Source organism: Solanum verrucosum, unplaced genomic scaffold (genome assembly GCF_900185275.1).
Source record: "Solanum verrucosum unplaced genomic scaffold, falcon-dt-bn FXZP01000086.1, whole genome shotgun sequence".
Lineage (NCBI taxonomy): Eukaryota > Viridiplantae > Streptophyta > Magnoliopsida > Solanales > Solanaceae > Solanum > Solanum verrucosum.
In genome coordinates, this window is record NW_026020100.1 from 1545130 (window position 1) to 1571110 (window position 25981).

General features: G+C 32.2%; 1 pseudogene; it reads left to right on the forward strand.

Moving 5' to 3' along the window:
- On the forward strand, nucleotides 1-25981 carry LOC125824975 (TMV resistance protein N-like; annotated as a pseudogene).

The window sequence follows — 25981 nt, forward strand, 5'->3', positions numbered from 1 at the left end:
ATGGTTCATAGGATGCTTATGTATGCTACTATTTGCAAAAGTGTCAATAACACTGACAGGACCATCTGCAAGATGATTATTGCAGGATTTACCGGTCAACTAAGAGGATGGTGGGATAATTATATGCCCTCTGATGCCAGAGCAGCAGTAATTAATGCTAAGGCAGCAAATGAAGGTCATGACAATTTAGGCTTTGCCCTTGTTCAAAATAGAGAAGACGCTGTGTATACACTTATTTTGACTATTCTTGAACATTTTAGTGGTAGATTTACCAATCAATATGAAACCATTAGATCTCTTCTAAATGGTCTTAGATGTAGACATTTAGGTGAGTTTAGATGGTATAAAGACACTTATTTAAGTCGGGTAATGGAACTTCCCGAAAATGGTTTAGAATTCTGGAAAGCCAAATTTATTGATGACTTACCTTCTTTATTTGCAGAAAGAGTAAAAAAGACTCTTAGAAATTCACAAGGAATTATTCCCTATAGTGATTTCACTTATGGAAAGCTTATTGGGGCTTGTACGCAAGAAGACATAAATTTGTGCAATGAGTTAAAACTCTCAAGACAGCTTAAGATGGATAAGTTTAGAGAAAAGTCTCAATTAGGAGATTTTTGTACTCAATTCGATTTACCGGATGCTCCAAAAAGCACCCACCGAGAAACTTCTAAATCAGAATATCATAGATCTCATCATAAGAAAAGTAGATCTAGAAGAAGGACTAGAGAAGAAAGAGATGAGCGTAGGACTCATCGTAAATCTCATAGATTTACCAAGAATAGGTCCAAGCGAAATCTTGATAAGATTAAGTGTTATAAATGTGGAAAATTTGGGCATATAGCTCCAAATTGTAAGCTAGAAAAGCTTAAGACTCTAGAACTTAATGACGATATTCAAGAGAAGATTTATAGTTTTCTATATACTTCGGGTTCCGAATCAGATTATGATGATTCTGAAGCAAGTTATGCAACGGAGGATGAGCAACCTGAGTCATCTAGTAAGGTTCAACAAGATTCGAATGATGGTTGCAAATGTCATGGTGATACTTGTCACTGCAAACATGATGAATTTTACAAGTTGCAATCTCAGTTTGAAGACATGAATATGTTCACTATCACTGCAGACAATGTGATAGAACTTCTAAAAGAAGTTACCGATAATACTCTTCGTGAAAAGATCATTCAATTGGCTACTAGTAAGACTAGCTCTTCAACTAGTATTCCTAGTGATAAAAAGGTTAACGATTATTTTAATTATTCTGCTCCTTACTCCTTGTCTGAAGTTCATAATAGACTCTCTTCTAAACAAACTATGGTTATTCGTGATACCTCTTTTGATGATTTAAAAGGAGAAATTGAACATTTGAAGGAAGAAATTAAATTTCTTAAACAAAATCATATTATTTATGATCACCGTCTTACTCAGATTGAGTCTGCTAATAACAAAGGAAAAAATAAGGTTGATGATGAATCTACTGCTGAAGAAAATATTCTTGCCAACACTTTGAATATTGATCCGAAACAAAATATGTTTTTAGGAATGATGCAAATTGTTACAGCTCATAAATGGTATGTTAAATGTACTATATTAATTGATAATACTTTTTCTATAACTAACATTGCTATGATTGATAGTGGCGCTGATGTGAGTTGCATTCAAGAAGGTCTTGTACCTACTAAATATTTTGAAAAAACAACTCATATGGTTAAATCTGCATCTGGTCATGCTTTAGATATAAAGTATAAATTATCTAATACTCGTATTTGCCAGAATAAAGTTTGTATTCCTCACTTCTTTTTCTTAGTAAAAAATCAGTTATACCCTCTTATTATTCTAGGAACTCCTTTTATAAATGCAATTTATCCTTTTACTAATATAAATGCTAAAGGATTTTCTGCTACTTATAAAAATCAAGATATTAGTTATACTTTTATCACCGAGCCTATTTCTAGAGATATTAATGCTCTAATTGAAATGAAACAAAAGCATGTTGATTATTTACAACTTGAGATATTTAGTATGAATATATTCGATACTTTAAAATCTGCTAAAATACAGGAAAAAATTAAACTCATTTCTGAAAAAATGGCCATTGATATTTGTGTTGATCATCCTAGTACCTTTTGGAATCGGAAAAAGCATATTGTAACTCTTCCATATGAAAATGATTTCTCTGAGGAAAATATCCCTACCAAATCTCGTCCTTGTCAGATGAATACCGAATTGGTTGAATTCTGCAAAAAGGAAATTGATAATTTATTACAAAAGGGATTGATAAAGCCTTCCAAATCACCTTGGTCGTGTACTGCTTTTTATGTTAATAACGCAGCAGAAAAAGAACGAGGTGTTCCCAGGTTAGTTATGAATTATAAACCTTTAAATAAATTTTTCAAATGGATTAGATATCTTATTCCTAATAAAAGAGATTTATTAACCAGATTATATGATGCTAATATCTTTTCAAAATTTGATTTAAAATCTGGATATTGGCAAATCCAAATATTTAGAGACCATTCATATAGAACGGCATTTAATGTTCCATTTGGACAGTACGAATGGAATGTAATGCCTTTTGGGTTAAAAAATGCTCCCTCAGAATTTCAAAAGATAATGAATGATATTTTCAATCCCTATTTGGATTTCATCATAGTTTATATTGATGATATTTTGGTATACTCAAAGACTCTTGAAATGCATATTAAGTATTTAGACATTTTTAAGAAAATAGTTATTCAAAATGATTTGGTCATATCTAAACCTAAAATGAGTCTTTTTCAAACAGAAGTTAGATTTTTGGGGCATTTGATTTGTCAAGGAAAAATGACTCCTATTCAGCGATCTATTGAATTTGCATCAAAATTCCCTGATATTATTACAGATAAGACGCAATTGCAGCGGTTTCTGGGAAGTTTAAACTACATTTCCCCATTCTACAAGAATTTATCTCGAGATTTAGCTCCGTTATATGACAGGCTAAAAAAGGATCATAAAAAGCCTTGGACCAATAGTCTCACAGATCTTGTAAAGACTATTAAAGAAAGAGTTAAATCTTTACCTTGTTTAACCCTTGCTAATCCTGCTTGGCCAAAGATTGTAGAGACGGATGCGTCTAATATTGGGTATGGAGGTATATTAAAATAAATTAATCCGCATGATAAAAATGAATATCTTATTCGATTTCATTCAGGAAAATGGAGCGATGCTCAGAAAAAATATGCGACGGTAGCCCATGAAATGTTAACTATCGTTAAGTGCGTTTTAAAATTTCAAGATGATTTATATAATCAAAAAATTTTGATAAAAACTGATGCTCAGTCAGTCAAGTATATGTTTGATAAAGATTTTAAACATGATGCGTCTAAGTTAATTTTTGCTAGGTGGCCGGCACAATTAGCCCCTTTTGATTTCGAAACTCAATATAAAAAGGGAAGTGATAACTCCCTCCCAGACTTCTTATCAAGGGAATATCTTTCTTCTGATGGGTTTTCTTGACTTCTTTCCTGATAAAGATTTGGTTACGATTTTGAAGGCAGTTCCTCTTATTAGAGATTTAAAGGAACTTATATTATGGAAAATTATAGACAGAATGGTGATTGATATTGTCAATAATTACATGATTGAACAAGAGCTTTATGAAAGATTTTATTGTGATGAAGTTTATAACCTCTTGAATGATTAAAAATATAACTTCTTAAATGATTAAAACTAAATGCTATGTTTGTAGGATGGATCCTCCTTGGATAACCAAGGCTAGAGGAAAAGGCAGTTATACTCGCGAAAAAACAAAATCATCCCCAAGTTCATCAAAATCATCATACGGATCTTCATCATCTAGTACTCCAATTATACAAAAGGGAGGAATGAGTTTATATAACTTAAACTCTAGAGCACAAGAAAGAGCTTCATCATCAATACATCTGGAAGATATTTCAGAAAGTGATCCATTATATGCTAAACTACATGAGTTTATAACTCAAAAGCAGGGTGATTCTTTTGCTGCAATCGCCAAAGAAGAAGTTGATGATATCAAAACATATGAAAAGGTAGAAAAAAGAGAAATTATATTTCTCTTAGAAAACTCTGACATACAGAGAAGAGAAGAACCTTGGAAGATATTCCAGAGGTATTTAGTTAATGGGCTTTATTTCCCGGGTGAGTCATACAAAACTCGGAAATATTATGAGACTCTGCTAATAAGCACAGGTGTTGAATTTCAACATTTTTCAGGATATAATACAAGTGAGAATGTTTATAACTTCTCTAAAATGATTATAAAACACATCATTCATATTGAAGATTGGGGTATTTCCTCAATGACTGAAAGACAATTCAGTCTAAACAAAGTCATGGTAAGCTTTACCTATTGGGATTATATTCAGGCATTTAATAAAGTTCTCTGTTATAACAATGAGAGGCATAAACATACTTGGTTTATAAAAGTATGTGCCAAGATATTTGCGAATCCTATACCAAATTGGTTTTTAAACTGGTGGTCATACCACGGGCCAACAATAAAAATATTACCCGAACCATTTCACAAGTTATACAAAGAATGGGTCAAGGTTTCCTCAGATCTCAACAAATTATATCATCAAGAACATATTTGTTATTTTCAACAAATTGAACAGATATACTTTTTTATAGAATTCTCTGTTCCATGGATTCATAAATGGGTTCCGGAAGTAGATTTTACTTAGGAACAAATCCCTTGTCTATACAGAACTTATTATAATATTTTTTGGGACAAGTTGATGAAGAAAGATCCTCAAACAAAGTCCATATACGGACAAGAACTGCTGGATCTAATTACGAAAACCGTACACGATTATAAATCAATTCCTAATAAATGAATCATGACTGATGACTCGACCTCCGTAAAACATATGGCTAGAAAAATTTATAATCATGATGAAGGAGAGCAAATGGAAATGATTATGAGATATCTAGAAGAAGTCAAGAAGAAGATTTTTCTAAATATAATCATTACGCAAAATCAGATTCTTCAATGCGTAGTGAAACAAGTGAAGATATGCACGAAGCCCAACAATATGAAGAAGAAAGTCCAGTGGATGCACTGAAGAAAGCCGAAGATTTTTTGGCAAAATTAAAAGACAAAGTGTAAAGCTTAGGCGCGTCGGTAGCGGGCCCGCACTACTGTAGCAACACTGTTCACCAACAGTAAATACACTGTTACCAGGACCCAGATAGGGGCCCAATATCCTGTACATAGATGCTTTCTTTTTTCTATAAATAGGTTTGTTTTTCTTTAAAGAAGAGCAGGTTTTAGAAACCCTCTCGCCTTCTTTCTTTCTTTCTTTCTTTCTCTCTCCCCACTTGTAAAATATTTTCAAGTATTGTAACCTTACCGGACTTTGGCCGGAGGAATAGTAAAGTGTGTTGTTTGCTACAAGGTACTTCCTTTTATTTTCAAGTTTTTATTTCTGAGTTAAGCTGTGACTATGTCCGGCTAAAAAATTATATCTATGCCGGATAACTAACTTCTCTTTTATATAGACCATGAATGGATCTAAGTTTTATTTAAATATAGAAGAATTTTAGTATGGCTTCTCGACTTGGTTCCGAGATTGAGGTACAGTCAAATCTAGTACTACTTTTATTGGCTTTGTCTTTATGACTCCGTCTGATGAGCCGTGATTTTTAGCCTGAAATTGAGTTTGATAAGTAGGGCGCCTCATACCCGGTTAGAACTATCAGACAATAGGCTTAATAAAAGTAGGTATTAGCTTCTTGACAGGCCCTTTGCTTGGGTAAAATAATTAAACCATGCAGTCTGAGAAACTACGTTAAAATTCTTGTGTATTTCGATTATTATGTAGTTGGACTACCTCTAAGGATATTGACTTGCTTGATCTATGACCTGGCGGACTACCGCCAGATCAGTGATCCAGTTAAATATAATATAATATTTTAAAATTTTTATTATTTAATATATACTACTTTTATCTAGAATTAATAATATTTCAATTTTTTTTTTAAAATTGTCACTTTAATATAATTTTATTTTTTTATTAATAATTTTCATTGTAAAGAATGCACAAAATTAAATGGTTTACAATTGTTCAGACTATTTGTGATCCACGTTTCCAAAAGAAGAAATATTTCGCGATGAAACAAAAATCATGCCAAAAAGATGTTGAATGTGCATTCGGAGTTCTGCAATCATGTTTTGCAATTATTGTAGGACTGTCACGTTTTTTGAGAAAGAAAGTGTTACATGATATAATGAATATATGTATTATATTTCACAACATGATAATCGAGGAGGAACATGATCTTAATGCACCAATTTAAAATGTCGTAGAGGCTCCAACTGCAACGACGAAAATGGTGGTAGATAAAAATCTCCGATTTGAACATTTTTTAGGTAGATATGAAAAAAATGGATGAAAATGCCCAATTATAGTTATTAATGTTACTGTAATGACATCATGTCTTGTGTGATACTACTATTCTAGAATTTAGTAATTATGATGAAAACAAACTAAACGGTTGTTCCACAAACAAACAAACAAGAGGTTTTTTTTATGTTATTTTTGGGTCGGATTTGAAAGGGTAAAAAAAAAAAAGGGTGAAATTTTTTTTTATACGATTAAGCTAACATAACTTGTTCATCTATTCAACCTAATAATAATTTTATAAAATTACATAAATCAATGAAGATTTTCTTTTTTCCTAGGATTCTTTCTTTCATGATGGACAAGTGCACATCTTTAAGAAGATATATACGTGTATATGTGCATCTATGTATCTATGAGAGATGAGTGACATTTAGAAGAGATACATATGTGTATATGTGTATTTAGTAACTATGAATTGTCGAATACATTTTCAGGTCTTAATTATCTTTTCAAATTTAACACTTCTTAAAACAATTTAATCAGGAAAAATAGTTTATACATGCCGATACAATTCTCTTTCTTCCAAATATATCTATATCCATGCATAAATGATACATAATAATTGAAATTCTCCAACCAAATAAGAATATGACTTGCTCTAAAATCATTGTATCCAGTAAAATTGATATGTATATGTATGTTATGAAATACTCTTTTCTTTCCATATTAGTTGATCATTATACTAAAAATAGTTGTTCCACAGTAGTTGTCCACCTTACTAAATTAAAAAGAAAAATATTAGTTAATTTTTTTCTATATTACCATTGCAATTAATTATTTTTGAAAGTGTTCATATTTGTTTGTAAAATGGGCAAATTACAAAAATCACATACTTTTAAGGCAAAATTACAATTTATCCTTTAAAAGTTTATAATTACAGAAATCCCTCAAACGGATACAATAATATAAGCGCTTATACATTAATTTGATGCGCGAGATACAATAATATAAGCGTTAATATATGAGCTAGATACAATAATATAAGCGCAGATACATTAATCTGATGCGCGAGATACAATAATATAAGCGATAATACATTAATCTGATGCGCGAGATACAATAATATAAGCGCTGATACACTAATCTGATGCGCGAAAATGAGGGATTTTGGAGATTTGTAAAACTTATAAGGGATAATGGTAATAAGTAAATTAAAAGGTGAGATTTCTGTAATTTTTCCATGTAAAATTTCAAGAAGTTTTTTAATGAGTGAATTAGAAAAATTATATTTTTATTTATGATTTATTAAGTACTGTGCAAAATGAAAAGTGATGAACATACTAATATGAAACAGAGAGAGTAAGTATAAAACACACATACACACATATACCTATACATCATATACATGCAATATAGTACTTAAAATTGCAACATCATATACATGCAATATGGTACTTAAAACTGCAATTGTAAAACACATATTCACAGATGGAGAGGAATAAAAGAACGAGAGTGGAGAGTAGAAAAAAGTGAATGATGCAATTTTAAGCAAGATTATATCTCAGATACAATTTATATTCAAGACATATACATTGTATTCGGCTTTAAAGTAGGACATAACATGTAATTATTGAAAGTGTCTATGCATATAGCAATTCAATGGTATTCTAATGTGTATTTGAAATACGAGGAGTATATTTGGCCGTTTATCCAATTATATTTGAATTATATCACACGAAATACAAAATCTTAAGACACACTTAAATATGAAAAAAAATCTTCATTGATGGCGGCCTTTTTGTCCGATAATCAAATAGTTTAAATTTTTATAATGGATCAAATAATTAAAATCTAAGGTGATCAAAGAATTGCTTATTGCTGTAAAATACAAGTAATGTACGTAAGTAGAGATCATCTTTTTCAAATGTCTTTTAAGTCTTTTATAATTGTAAATGACAATTCTATTTATAAGTTGAGAAATTATTTAAAAAATTATTATATTAAATATCCAAATTAATAAATAAGTATATATTTATCCAAAATAATATTTAGAACCTAAAGAATATAAGTATAAGTAGTTCATGTATCAATTTTAATCCATTAAGGATGTTCAAAATTTAAAGAAAAAGGCAGACAAACTATCTAGAGGAGTTCGACATCTACTATATGTATATAAAAAAAATTATTTTAATCATATTAGTATAATTTTCTGCCGTAGAAGAGTGTATGAACCTGACCGGTTGCTCCGCCCCTAAATTGTGAGACGTATAAATAAGGAACTGGGGCAAAGTTGTCCCGTTGACTGTTTCTTTACTTTTAGTCAATGGATAATTGATTGTATTCCCATCTTTTTTATCTCATTAATTTTTGGGCTAATTACAGAAATCACATACTTTTAAGGTAAAATTACAATTTATCCCTTAAAAGTTTATAATTACAGAAATTTCTCAAACGGATACAATAATATAAGTGTTGATACATTAATCTGATGCACGAGATACATTAACCGTTAAGTAAGATACGTTACATTTTATACATGATACACTAATCTAATGTACATTTTATACATGATACACTAATCTGATGCACGAGATACACTAATCTGGTGTTGATACACTAATCTGATGCGCGAAAATAGGGAATTTTGGAGATTTGTAAAACTTATAGGGGATAATGGTAATAAGTAAACTAAAATGTGGGATTTCTATAATTTTTCCAAAAATAAAGAGGTTGGAATTGATATGAAGTAATTAAAAAAAAACGCACAGTAGCAAATTTTTATTATTATTTTTAAATAGGAAAAAACAAAAACTATATTTCATCAAAATTCAATAAAATAATTGAAATAAGCATCTTATAATTATTTGGGAAAATTGTGCATTTTAGCAAACTACTAATTCAAAATAAATGTTATAGCTACAATCTCATATAATTCTAATTCGTAGCGAATACATTGTCATTCTCGCCTCTCTCCCCTAAATCTCTCCCTCGCCTCTCTCACTTTTATACAAACCCAAATGTATAAATTGTGTTTGTATTTGTATAAAACGAGAGAGACTGTATATACAAATACATATCTCTCCATCATATACACTTATAAATTATAATTATACTAATACAAATCTTCTTCTGCCCAGTTCTATTTTGTCTTTCTCTATCTCTGTACCTCGCTTTATACAAATACAAATTATACAAATACAATGTACAATTTTTGTTTGTATAAAGCGAGAGAGAGATTTAATATACAAATACAAATATTTTAACTCGATTCAATTATATACAAATTCAAATTTTATGCAGATATACAAACACAATATACATATACATAGTAGTTACATCTATACAATTATCTAATTGATATACATATACAATTTACCTCTTTCTACTCTCTGCCCTCTCTTGCTCACCTCACTCCTCTCTCTCCTAATCTTGCTCGCCACTCTCCTCTCTCTCAGAATATTGCTCCCCACTCTAGCCTAACACGAAGAACATATACATATACAAACACATTTTTCATAGACAAAGACACTCAATTTATACAAATCAGATGCTCCATAGCAAGGAATGTAAATAGCAAAACCGTAGCTATAGAACGCTAATATGATATTTATGTTGCTATTCCTAAAATTTACTCTTATTATTTTAAAAAAGTAGTTTAATTATTTTTTGTATTTTTACAAAATTTAATAAAAATGTTATTCAAATTGATTGGGTGACTTTCTAAGTGAAATATATATAGTTGAGTGACTTTTTAAGTGAAACACCAATAGTTTAGTGACTTTTGAGTTATAAAACAAAGTTGAGTGACTTTCTAAGTGAACAACTCAAAGTTAAGTGACTTTCTAAGTGAACTATTCAAAGTTGAGTGACCATCCGAGATATTAATTCTAAATTTATCCTTTAATTTATTTGATTGAAAGTATAATTTCAAACTTAATTTGATATCCATTTGATACTATTAAACGTATAGATATGTTTAGACAATACATATACTCCCTTTGTCCCTAATTACTTGTCCACTATATAATTGACACACCTATTAAGAAATCAATAATTAATATAGCGAGTTTACCATTTTACCCGTTGACACCCAATTTTGACCTTCCACAATATAAATTAATTTTTGAGCTTCTCAATTTTCAAAAGATTCGGAATAATTAGTTTTATAAAAATTCAAAATGTTTTTACAAGTGGTCAAAATAATTTTAGTCATTTCTATAATATTTCAAATAATAAATATGTTTTAAAATAATTAGTACATTTTATAAATATTTAAAAATCCATCTCAAAGGATTTTACATTTTTAGTTAATTATCTTATTAATTAGTTTAGTTTAAGCTGTTTATATTTTTGAATTAATTAATTTATAATCAAGTTAATTATTTTATTTCGTTAAGATTAAGAAGATCATTAATTAATTTATATTAACTCGTCTTATTTAAATTTTATCCAAATTAATTTATATTAGCTCGTCTTTTATTTTTACCTTACCTTAAACCCATTTGACACTAAGTTTTGGGTCTTTTTTCTCCCAAATCCAACCCCTTGCTTACCAATTACTTCAAGGAACTCTTTCAGGCCAATTTTGGGTCTTTTTTCCAGCAATCAGCCTACCCAACAACACCAATCAGCAACCCATTTTTCAATTCCAAATAACCCAATTCTCCACAACAATTCCCAACGATCCAACAACAATACCAAAACCCGACCCTTTATGCGTTCTTCTTCTTCCTCGAAGTTCAGTACCCAGCAACCCCACCCTGTACGCCAACGTCTTTTTCTCTAGCAAGCAGAGTCCAAATCCCGGCAAATCTGGAAAAGCAGTGGCGCCTGCAGCAGCAATCACGTCGCCGTCCCCCTTTCCCCCTTTCCCCCTTTTTAGGGATTTCTGAATCTCTTCTGCTGTTGCCTTGAACAGAGGCAAAGGAATTCAAATTTTCAATCCGGATTTTCCCCCTTAATCGCCCAATTTCCCCCCATAAATAGTTCTCCATGCTCAAGTGATGTGGACAGGTTTTGAGTTTGGTTCTTTGGCAATACTCATTTTATACTCAAAATCCTAAGTTTCGAGAAGTTCGCCGCTTAGATTCTGCTTGGGAATTCTTGGCTTGCTGTTCGTATTGAGATTTCGTGGTAGAAGAATCCCTTCTCTCAGCTCGTCCTCCCGGTCTCGCTTCCCCGAAAAAGGTAACTTCCTCTCTTCTCCTATCTCATATTGGTTGATTTTACATTCAATGAATTAGTTGTATATGTGTTCTGTTTGAGTTCGGGTTAATCTGGCCATATGTGAATTAGGAAGGAGTGGTAATGAACATGTTTTCGTTTTGAATTTCCAGTCACTAATGCATTTTCTCATATGTATTATTGATGACTTTGCTGTATTGCTGCTACATATAATTATTCATTGTCTTTTGTGTCTTATGTATGCTATTCTATATTCATGAATGTTTCCATCCATCTTATATGTCTAGATCTATTCGGAAAAGAGTCCTAACTTACATTTTGGTTTAGATCTTCTAATCTAGACATATTGTTTCCTTTAAAGTCATGTTTCCTATTCAAATTTATATATTTCATGTCATAGTCTCTGCATAATTTCCTTCCTCATTTACTCATCATTATTGGATTTTCAATGTGGTAAGCTCTTTGTTGCATTTTCATCACTGTTACTTTGGGATTATGGGTCATTGAAGTCTCATGTTACTATTATTACTACAACATATTTGGTGCCATATGTTTAGAATTATCAATTGATAGATCACTGCTCTTAATTTCCTTAACTATCATTTATTCTTGTTCTTATATATTGGTTGAGCTGGACTAATTTTATATTATTTTTTTTATAAGAGTTGTGCCTTCAAGATGTGTGTCTTGTTGTGAATATGTATTTGAGATAAAATGTCTACTCGGAATCCCATACTATTGTTTTCTGAAACATCATATCAATTTGAACATTTAAATGATTTTAGTCTTGTATTCCAACTTGTTAGGCAGTAGGTGGATTATGTATTCTCATGGGTACATGTAGTTGCGTATAAGATTCTTTTTATTTTATTTTTAACCTGTTTTGCTAAGACTATGATCCTGGTTAAGTCATGATTGTATCCTTGATTTATTTTGCCTCTTTTCTAATCCTTATTTTTATTTTTATTTTTATGTTGCATGTGACAACAATCCGAGTTTACTTGGGACTCATTCCTTGCATTTTTTTTTAGTTGAATTCCTACGAGTCAGCCCCGTCAATGTCCAAAGAAATTGGAAGCTGAAACAAGTCATGGAGCTAAGAAATGGATTGTATACATTGGTATACATATCTTATATACACTGATATACAGGTTTAGCACAGCAAATATGTGGCCAAAAATGAAATACAGGTTGGAGCCGTCAAAGTAGAATGTATACAGTTGGTATACGGTTCAATATACAGGAAAATGGGCCAAGACACTACCCATATACAACAGTATACACTTGGTGTATACACAAGATTTCAAAGGGCAAAAACAAGGTTGAAGCCCAATCATAAATTATTTAATTGTGATGTTTGTGTAATTTTATTTAATCGTTAAATTATTAATTAACTTAATTACATTCCCCAAAAGATATATTATATTCTTTATGTTAGTGTATTTCAATATAATTCATTTTTTATCAACTCTTACACTTTTATTAAATATCTCTAGTCAATTTTTTTTTTTTATTCTTCAATTAATTTAAAATAGCTTTTCAAGCTCTAATTAATCATACTGGCATAATCATATTGGCAGATCCAAATATTTAAAGATCATTCTTATAGAACGGCATTTAATGTTCCGTTTGGACAATACGAATGAAATGTAATGCCTTTTGGGTTAAAAGATGCTCCCTCAGAATTTCAAAAGATTTTGAATGATATTTTCAATCCTTATCTGGATTTCATCATAGTTTATATTGATGATATTTTAGTTTATTCAAAAACCCTTGAAATGCATATTAAGCATTTAGATATTTTTAAGAAAATAGTTATTCAAAATGGTTTGGTGATTTCTAAACATAAAATGAATCTTTTTCAAACAGAAGTTAGATTTTTGGGTCACTTGATTTGTCAAGGAAAAATTACTCCTATTTAGCGATCTATTGAATTCACGTCAAACTTTCCTGATATTATTATAGATAGAACGCAATTGCAGCGGTTTCTGGAAAGTTTAAATTACATTTATCCCTTCTACAAAAATTTGCCTCACGATTTAGCTCCGTTATACGACAGGCTAAAAAAGGATCATAAAAAGCCTTGGACTAATAGTCTCACAGATCTAGTAAAACTACTATTAAAGAAAGAGTTAAATCATTGCCCTGTTTAACCCTTGCTAATCCTGCTTGGCCAAAGATCGTGGAAACGGATGCGTCCAATATGGGTTATGGTGGAATATTAAAACAAATTAACCTGCATGATAAAAATGAATACCTTATTTGGTTTCATTCAGGAAAATGGAGCGATGCGCAAAGAAAATATGCAACGGTAGCTCATGAAATGTTAACTATCGTTAAATGTGTTTTAAAATTTCAGGATGATCTTTACAATCAAAAATTTGTGATACAAACAGATGCTCAATCAGTCAAATATATGTTTAATAAAGATTTTAAACACGATGCATCAAAATTAATGTTTGCAAGATGGCAAGCACAGCTAGCACCTTTTGATTTTGAAATTCTATATAAGAAAGGAAGTGATAACTCTCTCCCAGACTTTCTATCTAAAGAATACATTCAAAATGAGTGAATATAGCAGTTATTCAGAGAATGGTGATATTCCTGTTTCTCTTTTCTTCACACTGAAAAAAGATTGATTACCATTTTAAAGGTTCTTCCTCTTAATCGAGATTTGAAGGAACTAATTTGCTGAAAAATTATAGATGGAATGATGATGGATCTGTTCCAATCAATAGAAGAAGCTAATACTTATTATGACGCTTATTGGGAATAAATCTCGATGTTTTGTTTGCAGAATGGAAAACCCTTGGGTAACTAAGGGTCGACGAAAGGGACATAACCCAAGAGGAAGGGGAAGATCATCCCCAGGCTCATCAAGATCGTCGTATGGATCTTTATCATCTAATACTCCAATTTTACAACGAGGAGGAATGAGTTTATATAACTCAAGCTCTAGAATGCAAGAGAAAGCCTCTTCAATACATCTGGAAGATATTTCAGAAAGTGATCTATTATATGCTCAACTACAAGAATTTTTAACACAAAAGCAAGGTGATACTTTTACTTCAGTAGCCAAAGAAGATGTTGATGATATCAAAATATATGAAAAGCTAAAAAAAAGAGAAATGATATTTCTCTTAAAAAATTATGACGTACAGAGAAGAGAAGAGCCTTGAAAGATATTCCAAAGGTATCTAGTAAATGGGCTCTATTTCCCGGGTGAGTCATACAAAACTCGAAATTATTATGAAACTCCTCTAATAAGCACAGGCATTGAATTTTAACATTTTTCAAGATATAATACAAGTGAGAATGTTTATAACTTGTCTAAGATGATTATAAAAAACATCATTCATATTGAAGATTGGGGTATTTTCTCAATGACTGAAAGACAATTTAGTCTAAACAAAGTTATGGTAAACTTTACCTATTGGGATTATATCCAGGCATTTAATAAAGTCCTCTGTTATAACAATGAGAGGCACAAACATACTTGGTTTACTAAAGTATGTGCCAAGATATTTTTCAACCCTATACCAAATTGGTTTTTAAACTGGTGGTCATACCACGGACCAACAATAAAAATATTGCCCGAACCATTTCTCAAGTTATACAAAGAATGGGTCAAGGTTTCCCCCAGATCTCAACAAGTTATATCATCAAGAACATATTTGTTATTTTCAACAAATTGAACAAATATTTTTTTTTATAGAATTCTTTGTTCCATGGATTCATAAATGGGTTCCGGAAGTAGATTTCACTGAGGAACAAATCCCCTGCTTATACAGAACTTATTACAATAATTTTTGGGATAAATTGATGAAGAAAGATCCTCAAACAAAGTCTATATATGGACAAGAACTGCTGGATCTAATTACAAAAACCATTAAAGATTATAATCGATTCCTAATAAAGAAATTATGACTGATGACTCAACCACAGTAAAACATATGGCTAGAAATTTTTTTAATCATGATGAAGAAGAACAAGATGAAATGATTATGAAGTACCTAAAAGAAGTAAAGAAAAAGATTCTTCTAAATCTAACTCATTACGCAAAATCAGATTCATCAATACGTAGTGAAACAAGTGAAGATATGCACAAAGCTCAACCATATGAAGAAGAAAGGCCGGTAGATGCACTAAAGAAAGCCAAAGATTTTTTGGCAAAACTAAAAGACAAGGTGTAAAAGGAAAAGAAGTGTAAAAGCTTATCCGGAACTGTAAAAGGCACGCGCTACTGTAAAACCACTGTAGCTCAATAGTAGATATACTGTTACCAGGACCCAGATAGAGAACCAATATCCTGTACAAAGATGCTTCCTTTTCCTATAAATAAGTTTGTTTTTCTTTAATTGAGGGCAGGTTTTAGAAACCTTCTCTTCCATTTTGCACTTTTTTTTTTCTTGTAAACCTTTTCTTTCTAAGTTTTGTAAGCTTTCCGGACTTTGGCCGGAGTAATAAAATGTGTGGTTTGGTAACAACAAGGTACTTTCTTTTCTCATTCTTCTTGTTTTTACTTTTCTTATCTTTTCCGATCTGAGGCATGACTATGTCCGGCTAAAAATTTATATCTATGTCGGATAACTAACTTCTCCTTTAAATAGACCATGAATGGATCTAAGCTTTATTTAAATATAGAGGAATTTTAGTATGGCTTCTCGACTTGGTTCTAAGATTGAGGTACAGTTGGATCTAGTACTACTTTTATTGGTTTTGTCTTTGTGACTCCGTCTAATGAGCCGTGGCTTTTAGCCCGAAAAAGAGTTTGACAAGTAGGGCACCTCATACCCGGTTAGAACTATCAGACACATGGGATCAATAAAAGTATGTATTAGCTTCTTGACAGGCCCTTTGCTTGGGTAAAACAATTAAACCATGCAGTCTGAGAAACTATGTTAAAATTCTTGTGTATTTCGATTCTTGTGTAGTTGGACTACCTCTAAGGATATTGACTTGCTTGACCTATGACTGGGTGGACTACCGCCGGGTCAGTGATCCTGTAACTTTGGTATTTAACTACTTTCTCAAGTTTAACAGAATGTTGTAAATTATTATTATTATTATTATTAACCATTTTCTTAAAAAATAGACAGAATATTTAATCTAAGTCATAGGATAACCGCATGTTAGCGGGCGCTTCAAATGCCTTAAAAACCTTCTTGAAGCAATTAAGAACCTCTTACCCATTTTCTCTAAATTTTTAAAGACTTAATCTGTTAGAGTCTTTTTAAATTATAAGTTTTCTTAATTCCTTTAAAAAATTAAGTGGCGACTCTTTCTAAGTATTTTTCTCAAATTGTTTTATACTTAGAACATTTCAAAAAGTGATTTTTTTTAAAGATAGTAAAATTACGGCATAACAACCCCTATTAATTATGAAGTGGATGAATTGGAAACTTAATATTTTTAAGAAGTTCTACCTTTTTCAAAGTAATTAATTGAGGGTATAATAGGTGAAAAACATTTTTCCTTTCTTGATTTGTCAAAATGGACAAGTAATTAGTGACAACTAAAAAAGAAAATGTGGACAAGTAATTAGGGACAAAGGGAGTACTAATTTCAATAAAAATAGATTTTGGATCAAGGCTTAATTGTAATTATTGTTATTGTAATTAATAACAATGTAATTGTATCTTGTGTGACACTATCTTTGAAATTTAGTAATTATGATGAAAATAAAGTAAACCTATCATTACTCAAATATATAATTAAAGAACGACACTACAAGGGATATTTTCAAATTAAAAGCAAGAATATTCAAGCAAAATTTATAATAATTATTCAAATCCATATTAAAAGAACCATAGTATTCAATATTCCACCTTTGATCCAAGAATATAATATTCAGTTTGAAAATACTTATAGTATATAATTGAAAATATAATACCCAAACCAAAACTATATTATTCAAATATGAAAACTGCAACATATAAATTAAAACTTTGATATTTAAATTAAAAATTACAATATCACGATCAAAATTATATATACGTAATAGAATTAGAATCTCCTTAAATACTGACATCGCTATAATAAGATATAGTTTATGAAAATTTTCTTTTCTTGAAATTAATGTCTTATTTATATTTTTACATTTTTTACATATTAGAGAAATATGAAAGGACCTTAAAGACTCAAGTCTCATCCAACTGCTAAAAGCAAAAGAGATCTTATTTATTTTATGCCTTTCATCTCTTACATTTTTCATTTTAGTTATGGGACCTAAAATACAAGACGTAAAATTGTATGAGGTGGGTTATCAAAACAATCTTGAATAGGGGTGGGTATGGCATGTAGATCTCGAATATCACATCGAAATTTGAATTTTTAACATTATAATTTGGATTTTATGATTTGATATGGTATCGATATGCATTATTAAAAAGCTTGATATTCGTTTTGATATTTGGTATTTATAAAAAAATACTGAAATATCTAATATCATATCGAATTATATAGTTATATATAAAATTCATCTATATGTAACTATATAATACTAGCAAATATATAAAATACTAATTATTTAGATGTTGAAATTTGATTATTCTATTTTGATTTAAATGTTTTTTTGGGTGATTGATTAACAAAAGAATTATTTGTACTTTCTTTTGAATTTTTACATGTGTAAGATATTAATATGATAAATTTGAGACGTTTATGAAAAAGTCAAAATCATAGTTTTTTATTATAAGAATATATATGTAAGTTGAAGACTTGAAGTTAATCAAACTATAATAACCTATGTACCGTAAAATATTGAAATCGACCTATAAAATACCAACCATACTAAATTAATTAATATAATATAGTATAATATTTTTTTGAGTTTAAAAAACGTAAACCAAAATTATGGAACCGAACTTTTCAATACCATCCACACCCAAATACTGCACAAAAAATGGAGGACATGCAATGTTGACCCGTTGACTCTGTTCCTTTAGTTCTAGTCAATGGATAATTGATTATATCACATTTTACTTTAGTTCATTAAGTTTTTGCTTCACATCTTCTTTTTCTTCGTTAGATTACACCATGGATTCCCAGAAAGAATCGAACCAGAAATGGATATACGATGCCTTCTTGAGTTTTAGCGGCGTAGATACTCGCAATAATTTTGTTTCCCATCTCTACAAACGTTTGGAAGAGAAAGGATTCAACGTATTCAAAGACGATGAGAAACTTGAAAGAGGAAGACCCATCTCTGCAGAACTACTAAAAGCCATTGAAGAATCCAGAATTGCAATTATCGTCTTCTCCGAGAAGTATGCTTCGTCCAAATGGTGCTTGGAGGAGCTCACCAAAATTATGGATTGTGTTGAAAAGAAGGGTCAGGAAGCGATCCCAATATTCCACAATGTTGATCCATCAGATCTACGCAGGCCAAGTAATAGCGTTGCTGTAGCATTGGCTAAGCACGAGGCAGATCTCAAGGGTAGTGATTTGGGGAAAGTGCAGAGGTGGAAGGATGCTCTTTGTAAAGCAGCCAATAGAGCAGGATGGGTTGTTGGTAAAGCTGCTAATATGTAAGTAAATAAAAGTGTAATTGTATTAGTTTATGAGTTTTTGAATCTTATCTCCATCTTCACCGAAAGGGCTATCAAACTGATTAAAAGCTCAATCTGTGGTTTGGTTTGCCATCATTTGTGAAGTTGTATTAACACAAAACAACTTACAGTGGTGAGGGCTGTAACTGACTCCTAGTCCTCTACGTAAATAACTCAACATTTAACCAAGTGCACCATTTAGCCTTCTTGTAGCACACGTGTCATCACATAATATTATACCAATTTTAGAGAATATATACATAAGTTATCTAGTTTTACAAAGAGACCACGGGTTATGTGCTCAATTTTTAACATGTAAATTCGGCCCCTGTATATGTGATATCTGCTTTATGTGTGAAAGAGATGTTGGAATATAGGTCATCTTTACATACACTATCTTGTAGCATCTCAAATATGGATGATGCCTACTTGGAAAGGAAGGGACTGAGTGGCAGATTAAAAAGGATTTTGGAATTGATCCCAGCGTGCTTTGGTGGGTTATTTATATAGAAAGAAATCAAAAATGTTTCAAGAGTAAATTATTGTATATCTCTTGCTTAAGTTTAAATGCATCTAAATTATTGTATATCTCTTGCTTAGGTTTAAATGGGTCTCTTTGTTAGCATTTTCATGTAGGTTGGAGAATATCTATGATGCTGGCTATATGAGAGAGCTTCTCAGCTCCTAGCAGAGTCATAAAGGAGTTTGAGTTTTCTGTAACTCCTATATCATTATTACATGTACAACACTAAGTGCTGATTTTATTAAATAAATTATTTATTTAATGATCTAAGGAAAAGGTTTGAAGAGTAGAGTAGAAAAGAAATCACAAACAACAAATGAACATTTTCTTCACAGAAGAACTTACAATTAAACTTGAGCGAGCACTTTGAAAGTGTTTCTTGACCATAGCTCTAGCTGCACTTAAGAGCTCAGTGCAAATATTATATGAGCAGAGTTCCAAAATCTAGCACTTCGCTTGTTCGTAATCATTTGAACCTCTATGGTTAATGATTATACTGATTCAAATGTATTAAACTTGTTATTACGAAGTTAGATTGTGTTGATCTTGACCTCCTGCTTCTTGGCTAAAACACAATGTATATGTAATGTCATGTGCTCATTAGACCAATTACCAAATTAGACTATCTTCTTTGGCACTAGTAGAGTGACAAGCACAGATGACTATCTGTCTCACTGTCTGGAAAAATCTTGCTTTATCTTTTAAATTTCTTTTGTCTTATTCAGAATTTAAAGCTCGCCAAACAATGTTACACCTTTTAAAATTTGGATTTGTTTTCACATGTCAACATCTATCTCCACACAATTCTTTCAATTCATGGTAAACACAACTCAAATTGCATTACGCTGACTACATAATGATGAAATCCTGGTTTGAATTGCATCTTGTTCGGACAAAGTGTGATCTTTGTTCAGAATGGGAATGAAAATGTTTGTATGCTGGAATCTGTATGATGGGTGGCACAAAGGACAGCTTAGGGTAAAAACATTAACATGATTTCATGTTACTTGAACTATCTTGTTTCTTCGCACATATTATACAAGTTCTAAAGAAGAATAACATTGAATATGGGCTCTGCTTAATGTTGAATATATTTCACTACCTTTCTTATTAGTTATTATATTTTTACTTGGCACAGGAATGAAGCAGACTGTATTGACCAGATTATAGACAAGAAATTTCAAAATTTGCACCACACAGTTTCAGCTAATGAGACGTATTTAGTGGGAATTGAATCTCGTACTGGTGGAGTGGAATTGTTGTTGAAAGTTGGATTAGGTGGTGTCCGTTTTGTGGGATATGGGGGATGGGTGGCATGGGGAAGACAACTGTTGCAAGAAAAATCTTTGACAATATTTCTAACCAGTTTCAAGGGTCTTGTTTTCTTGCAAATGTTCGAGAAGATTCAAAGAAGCATGGGATGACACACTTGCAAATGACACTTCTTTCAAGAATCCTAAACGAAAAATCTATGGATATACAAAGTGTCTATGCAGGAGCTGACACGATAAAAAGAAAGCTTTGCCTCAGGAAGGTTTTAATTGTTTTTGATGATGTGGATAATGGCGACCAGTTGAAGTATTTAGTTGGAAAGCATGATTGGTTTGGTGATGGCAGTCGAATCATTATAACAACCAGAAATGCAGATTTACTTCGTTGCCACGGCGAGTTATATTCTGTCCCTGAATTGGCTAAACATGAGGCTCTTGAACTTTTTAGTTGGTATGCCTTTGGAGGAAAAACTCCCGATAAAGAGTTTTTTGAACTCTCCAAGTCTGTGGTAGATTATGCTAAAGGCTTACCCTTAGCTCTTGAGGTCTTGGGTTCTTTTCTCCACACACGAGACATAATTAACTGGAGAAGTGCATTGGATAGACTCAAAGATACTGGAGACGAAGAAATTGTTAAGCAGCTCAGCTTAAGTCTAGATGGATTGGCCTACGAAGATAAGAATATATTTCTTGATATTGCATGCTTCTTCAGGGGAAAATGGAGAGATGACGTGATAACAATTCTAAATAGTTTTGGCTTCAAATCAGAGATTGGATTGGACGTCCTTACAAAAAAGTCACTTATTTATATTTCAGAGGGAATGGTTGAGATGCATGATTTGATCGAACAAATGGGTCAGCAAGTGGCACGTGTTGATCAGGACAAACCATGGAATCATAGTCGAATATGGCATGAAAATGATATAGAAACTGTTTTTTCCACAAATCAGGTATGTGTGTCCTCTAATCATTTTGAGGATGCTTGAGATTTGTCATTTTCCTTTGCATTTATTCGGGAGTCCTTAAAACTAGACAATAAACATCGAGGTATACAACCTTTTAGGGCTAGAACATTTTTCTTTATGTGAACCTTATGCTATGGGATGTTTCTTAATTAAATCAATTGCAACAGCTTGGCCACGAGCATGCTCTTGTAAGTCTGAATGTGCATGGTCCTGCTATATTTCAAGCTTGCATCTCTCATTTGTTTTGAGTATTAACATCTCCTGCCAATAAAATAAGAACCAAGTAAAATTAATGTGCATTTTGTGTGTTATCACAATTCAACTCCACAAACTTTAGTTACTTTTCTGTTTTGAAAAGTAATTAAAGATTCTATAAATGCTTGCACTAAGCCAGTGCCACAAAACATAATTACAGATTGTGAAAATCCTCTATTGTATCTAGGATTGCATCTTCATCATGTACGATAACCAGGTTACACCAGAAAGCTGGCAAAAATATACATCTGTTCCTTTTGTTGCCTTAAAAAATTCTGCTATTTCTTTCAAGCCATATGGTCCACCAAATGGCTTGGGAAATGGTATTCCAAAGTCTTCCAGGATTACGGTAGCTCAAAAATGGATTTTTGCATGGTCTAAGACATGCCGAATATTGCTAAAACATGCATCACAACTGACTAGTGATCGACTCTAGAATGCAAGAAGAGGTGGCCAACATCTTCAGAGTGTTCTTCACACTGTGGGCACCTACTGCAAGGCTGAAATTCCCTCTTTTGGAGGTTGGAATTAGTAAGACAAGCTTCCCTAGCCACAATCCAAGTGAAGCAAGAGACCTTCAAAGGAGCCTTGCTAAACCAGATCTTTCTCCAAGGCCAAGAAACCATTTCCAACAAACTGTAGCAACTTCTGACTGTAAAGAGACCTGTGGATGTCCCTTCCATATGATAGAATCTATTTTATTATTGCCCAAAATTATGTTGCTAAGCAGCTGAAACAAAAGACATAATATTTCCACTTCCCAGACATTTAAGTTCCTTCTAAGAATGAGATTCCAGCCTTGAGTTGAATTAAATTCAGGAATTACCCCGTTGAGCTGCTAAGAAAAACTGTCTATGTGTCCGTTCATTTCATTTGTCTTAATGGAACAGCTTAGTGAACACTTCCTTTACTATCTGTAGATAGTGAGTGATGTCAATTTACTTTTACTTGCTAAGTAATTCTTCATAGCATCTTTTTCCGGTAATGTTGTTATTTGTCTGAGAATTAATTTGACTGATGAAACTTGGTATTGTTTTGAGAAGAACATTTTTCTTGTAATTTAGATTGTTGCAAAGTTTTATCCGTCTTAGAAGAGAATTTAGTGAGGAAATAGTTGAAGCATAATACAGTATTTCTAGAATTAGATGTACTATATTTAAGTAGTTTGGAAAACTATCCTTTGATAAGTTTCACTATAGCTTTTCTTTTTTGTGGTTTAACAATTCTTAGATGCTACCCAACATGGAGAACTTTTGAAAGAATTTTCTTTTAAAGCTTCCATGTATGCACTTAACATTCAAGTTGAAGAAGCAAGTAAACTTTAGGAATTTTAGGGAAGAGCTTTTTCTAATGTAGGGGACTAGAATCTTAAGTTCATTGGAGAATGCATCTTTGGTTAGGGAATAACCGAGTAATATGATAATAGAAAGCAATATCTAATGAATTCAGATTTCAGAAAACTATTTGATTGAGCTCCAAATGGAAGCCAGATGTAAATCAGTCGGTGTTTCCCTAAGGCCATTATGCTTTGTCAAAGTATAATAGGTCTTACTGTTTGATGTGATTTCCGGTTTAGTGTTTACATAGTTCTTTTCTTTTCTTTTCAGTGGACAGAGTCGGTTAAAGGCATAATGGTTCCAATTGGCTCAGACCAACATATATGCAAGTGGAGCAAAGCTTTCAGAAATATGCCTTGTCTTAGGTTACTCATTGTCAAAGAGGAGGAGGTCCGACATTATGAACCAGTTTCTGACATTATTGAATTTCTCCCCAGTAGCTTGAAATGGCTTGATTGGTCTTATTACAGTTTTGAATCTTTACCAGCAAATTTTCAACCAAGAAACCTTGTTGGGCTCAACATGACTTTTAGTTCTCTTGTTGAAATTTGCAAGGAACCAAAGGTATTGGTTGATCTCTTTCTTGACAGTGCTCTAAGCATTGAATTTTCTTTTACAGAAAAGAGTTAGTTAAAACTGACATTTTTATTCTTCACCTTTTTATAAGCAGGCATTTGACAAGTTGACAATTCTCAATTTAAGCTTTTCACAAAATTTACTCAGAACACCCAACTTTTCTGAGATGCCAAATTTGCAGAGAATTGTGCTGAAAAGTTGTTTAAGCTTGGTTGAGGTTCATCCATCCATTGACAATCTCAAAAAGCTTATTTCTCTGAACATGAAGAACTGTAGAAATCTCAAGTTCTTCTTGAGCAGTATTCAAATGGAATCTCTGGAGAGCCTCAACCTCTTTGGTTGAGAGAAATTAGAAGCTCTTCCAGAAATTCAGGGGAATATGGAATTACTATCAGAGCTTCTTTTGGGATGTACTGCAATTCAGGAACTGCCATCATCAATAGGACGGCTTTTTGGCATCAGCTTACTTGATTTGCGTTCATGTAAATATCTTGTAAGACTTCCAGACAGTGTTAGCACGATGAGAAAACTGAAAGTTTTGATTCTTAAAGGCTGCCTAAATCTGGCGACTTTTCCAGAAAGCCTGGGTGATCTAGAAGAGTTGGAGGAGCTTTATGCTGGAAACACTGCCATTCGGCGACTACCAGATTCTATGATAAAGCTAAACAGACTTAAAATCCTATCACTAAAAAGGAAACGGAAGATAAAGTCTGAATTTGCTACAGATATGATATTCTCTTGTGCATATGATGGTTTGAAGGAATTGAAAAGTTTGGATCTCAGTGGATGCATTTTATCTGGTGACAAGATTTTTGATCTTACATGCTTGACTGCTTTAGTGGAATTAAACTTGAGCAGAAACAAGTTTGTTTCTCTACCTGATAGCATCAGTCAACTTAGTCAACTTCGATATCTCAACATAACACACTGTCATGAACTTAAGAAACTTCCCAAACTTCCTCAAAATATAGAGGAACTGTATGCAGAAGATTTTCTGGCCATACAAAGTATTCTAGCTCTGCGGATATACCCAAGATTGTATTTGGTCTCATTCACCAACTATAGTTTTACTCAACAATCATATACAGAAAAGAGCAATGATAACTTGGTTTTGGATAAGATTCTCAGATTGTTTCTTTCAGAGAGTCTACGTCATTGGATGAATTACGCTATCATCTTTCCTGAGAGTGCAATTCCTACATGGTTTAAATATCAGAGTGTTGAGGAAAAAATCTTGCTTAAACTGCCTCAGGATTGGTATGATAATAGGTTCAAGGGCTTTGCTATATGCTGTGTCACTTGCATGGGGGCAGGTTTCCACGATCCTAATTCAGGGCTATCAGGGAAGTATGACAATACTTTCATCAAAGCCAAATTGATATGTAATAATCATCCAGAAGAGCTTAAAGTGCTGGAGAAAGAATGTAAAGTTAGTACCATGTCTAGAAGTTATGGCTGGTGTGTTTGCTTTGCCTACATACCGTTTCATTCTTCACTGCGGTTGTCTGACACAGAAGTTAGAGACTTTAACCAATATGGCCTATTCGAGGCATCTATTCAAAGGAAAATTACAAGACAATGGGGAGTTCATTTGATTTACAAGTCTGAAAGACAATTTTTCCAGAGCAGAACTGAGAAAGAGTTGCCTGCCGAGAGGTTGAGTCAAGTCAATCTAATTCGGAGAATCGCTCAACCAAAATCATTCATAAAAAAAGCTGGAGCAGACGCATTTAGAAAACTAGTTCAAGCGTGTGCAGACGCATATGGCACCTGAACTTGAGGCCAGACCGAAGTAGCTCCACAAGCGGGTGCCTTCGAGGGATTACCAAGAGTTCAAATTTAAGGTAACTCGACAAATGCTTATTATTTCTTATGTAAAATTAGTTTTTCGAGTACTTTAGATTTTGAATGGATGAAGAATGAGGTTAGATAAATATTAAAAGAATTAGGCAAAATAA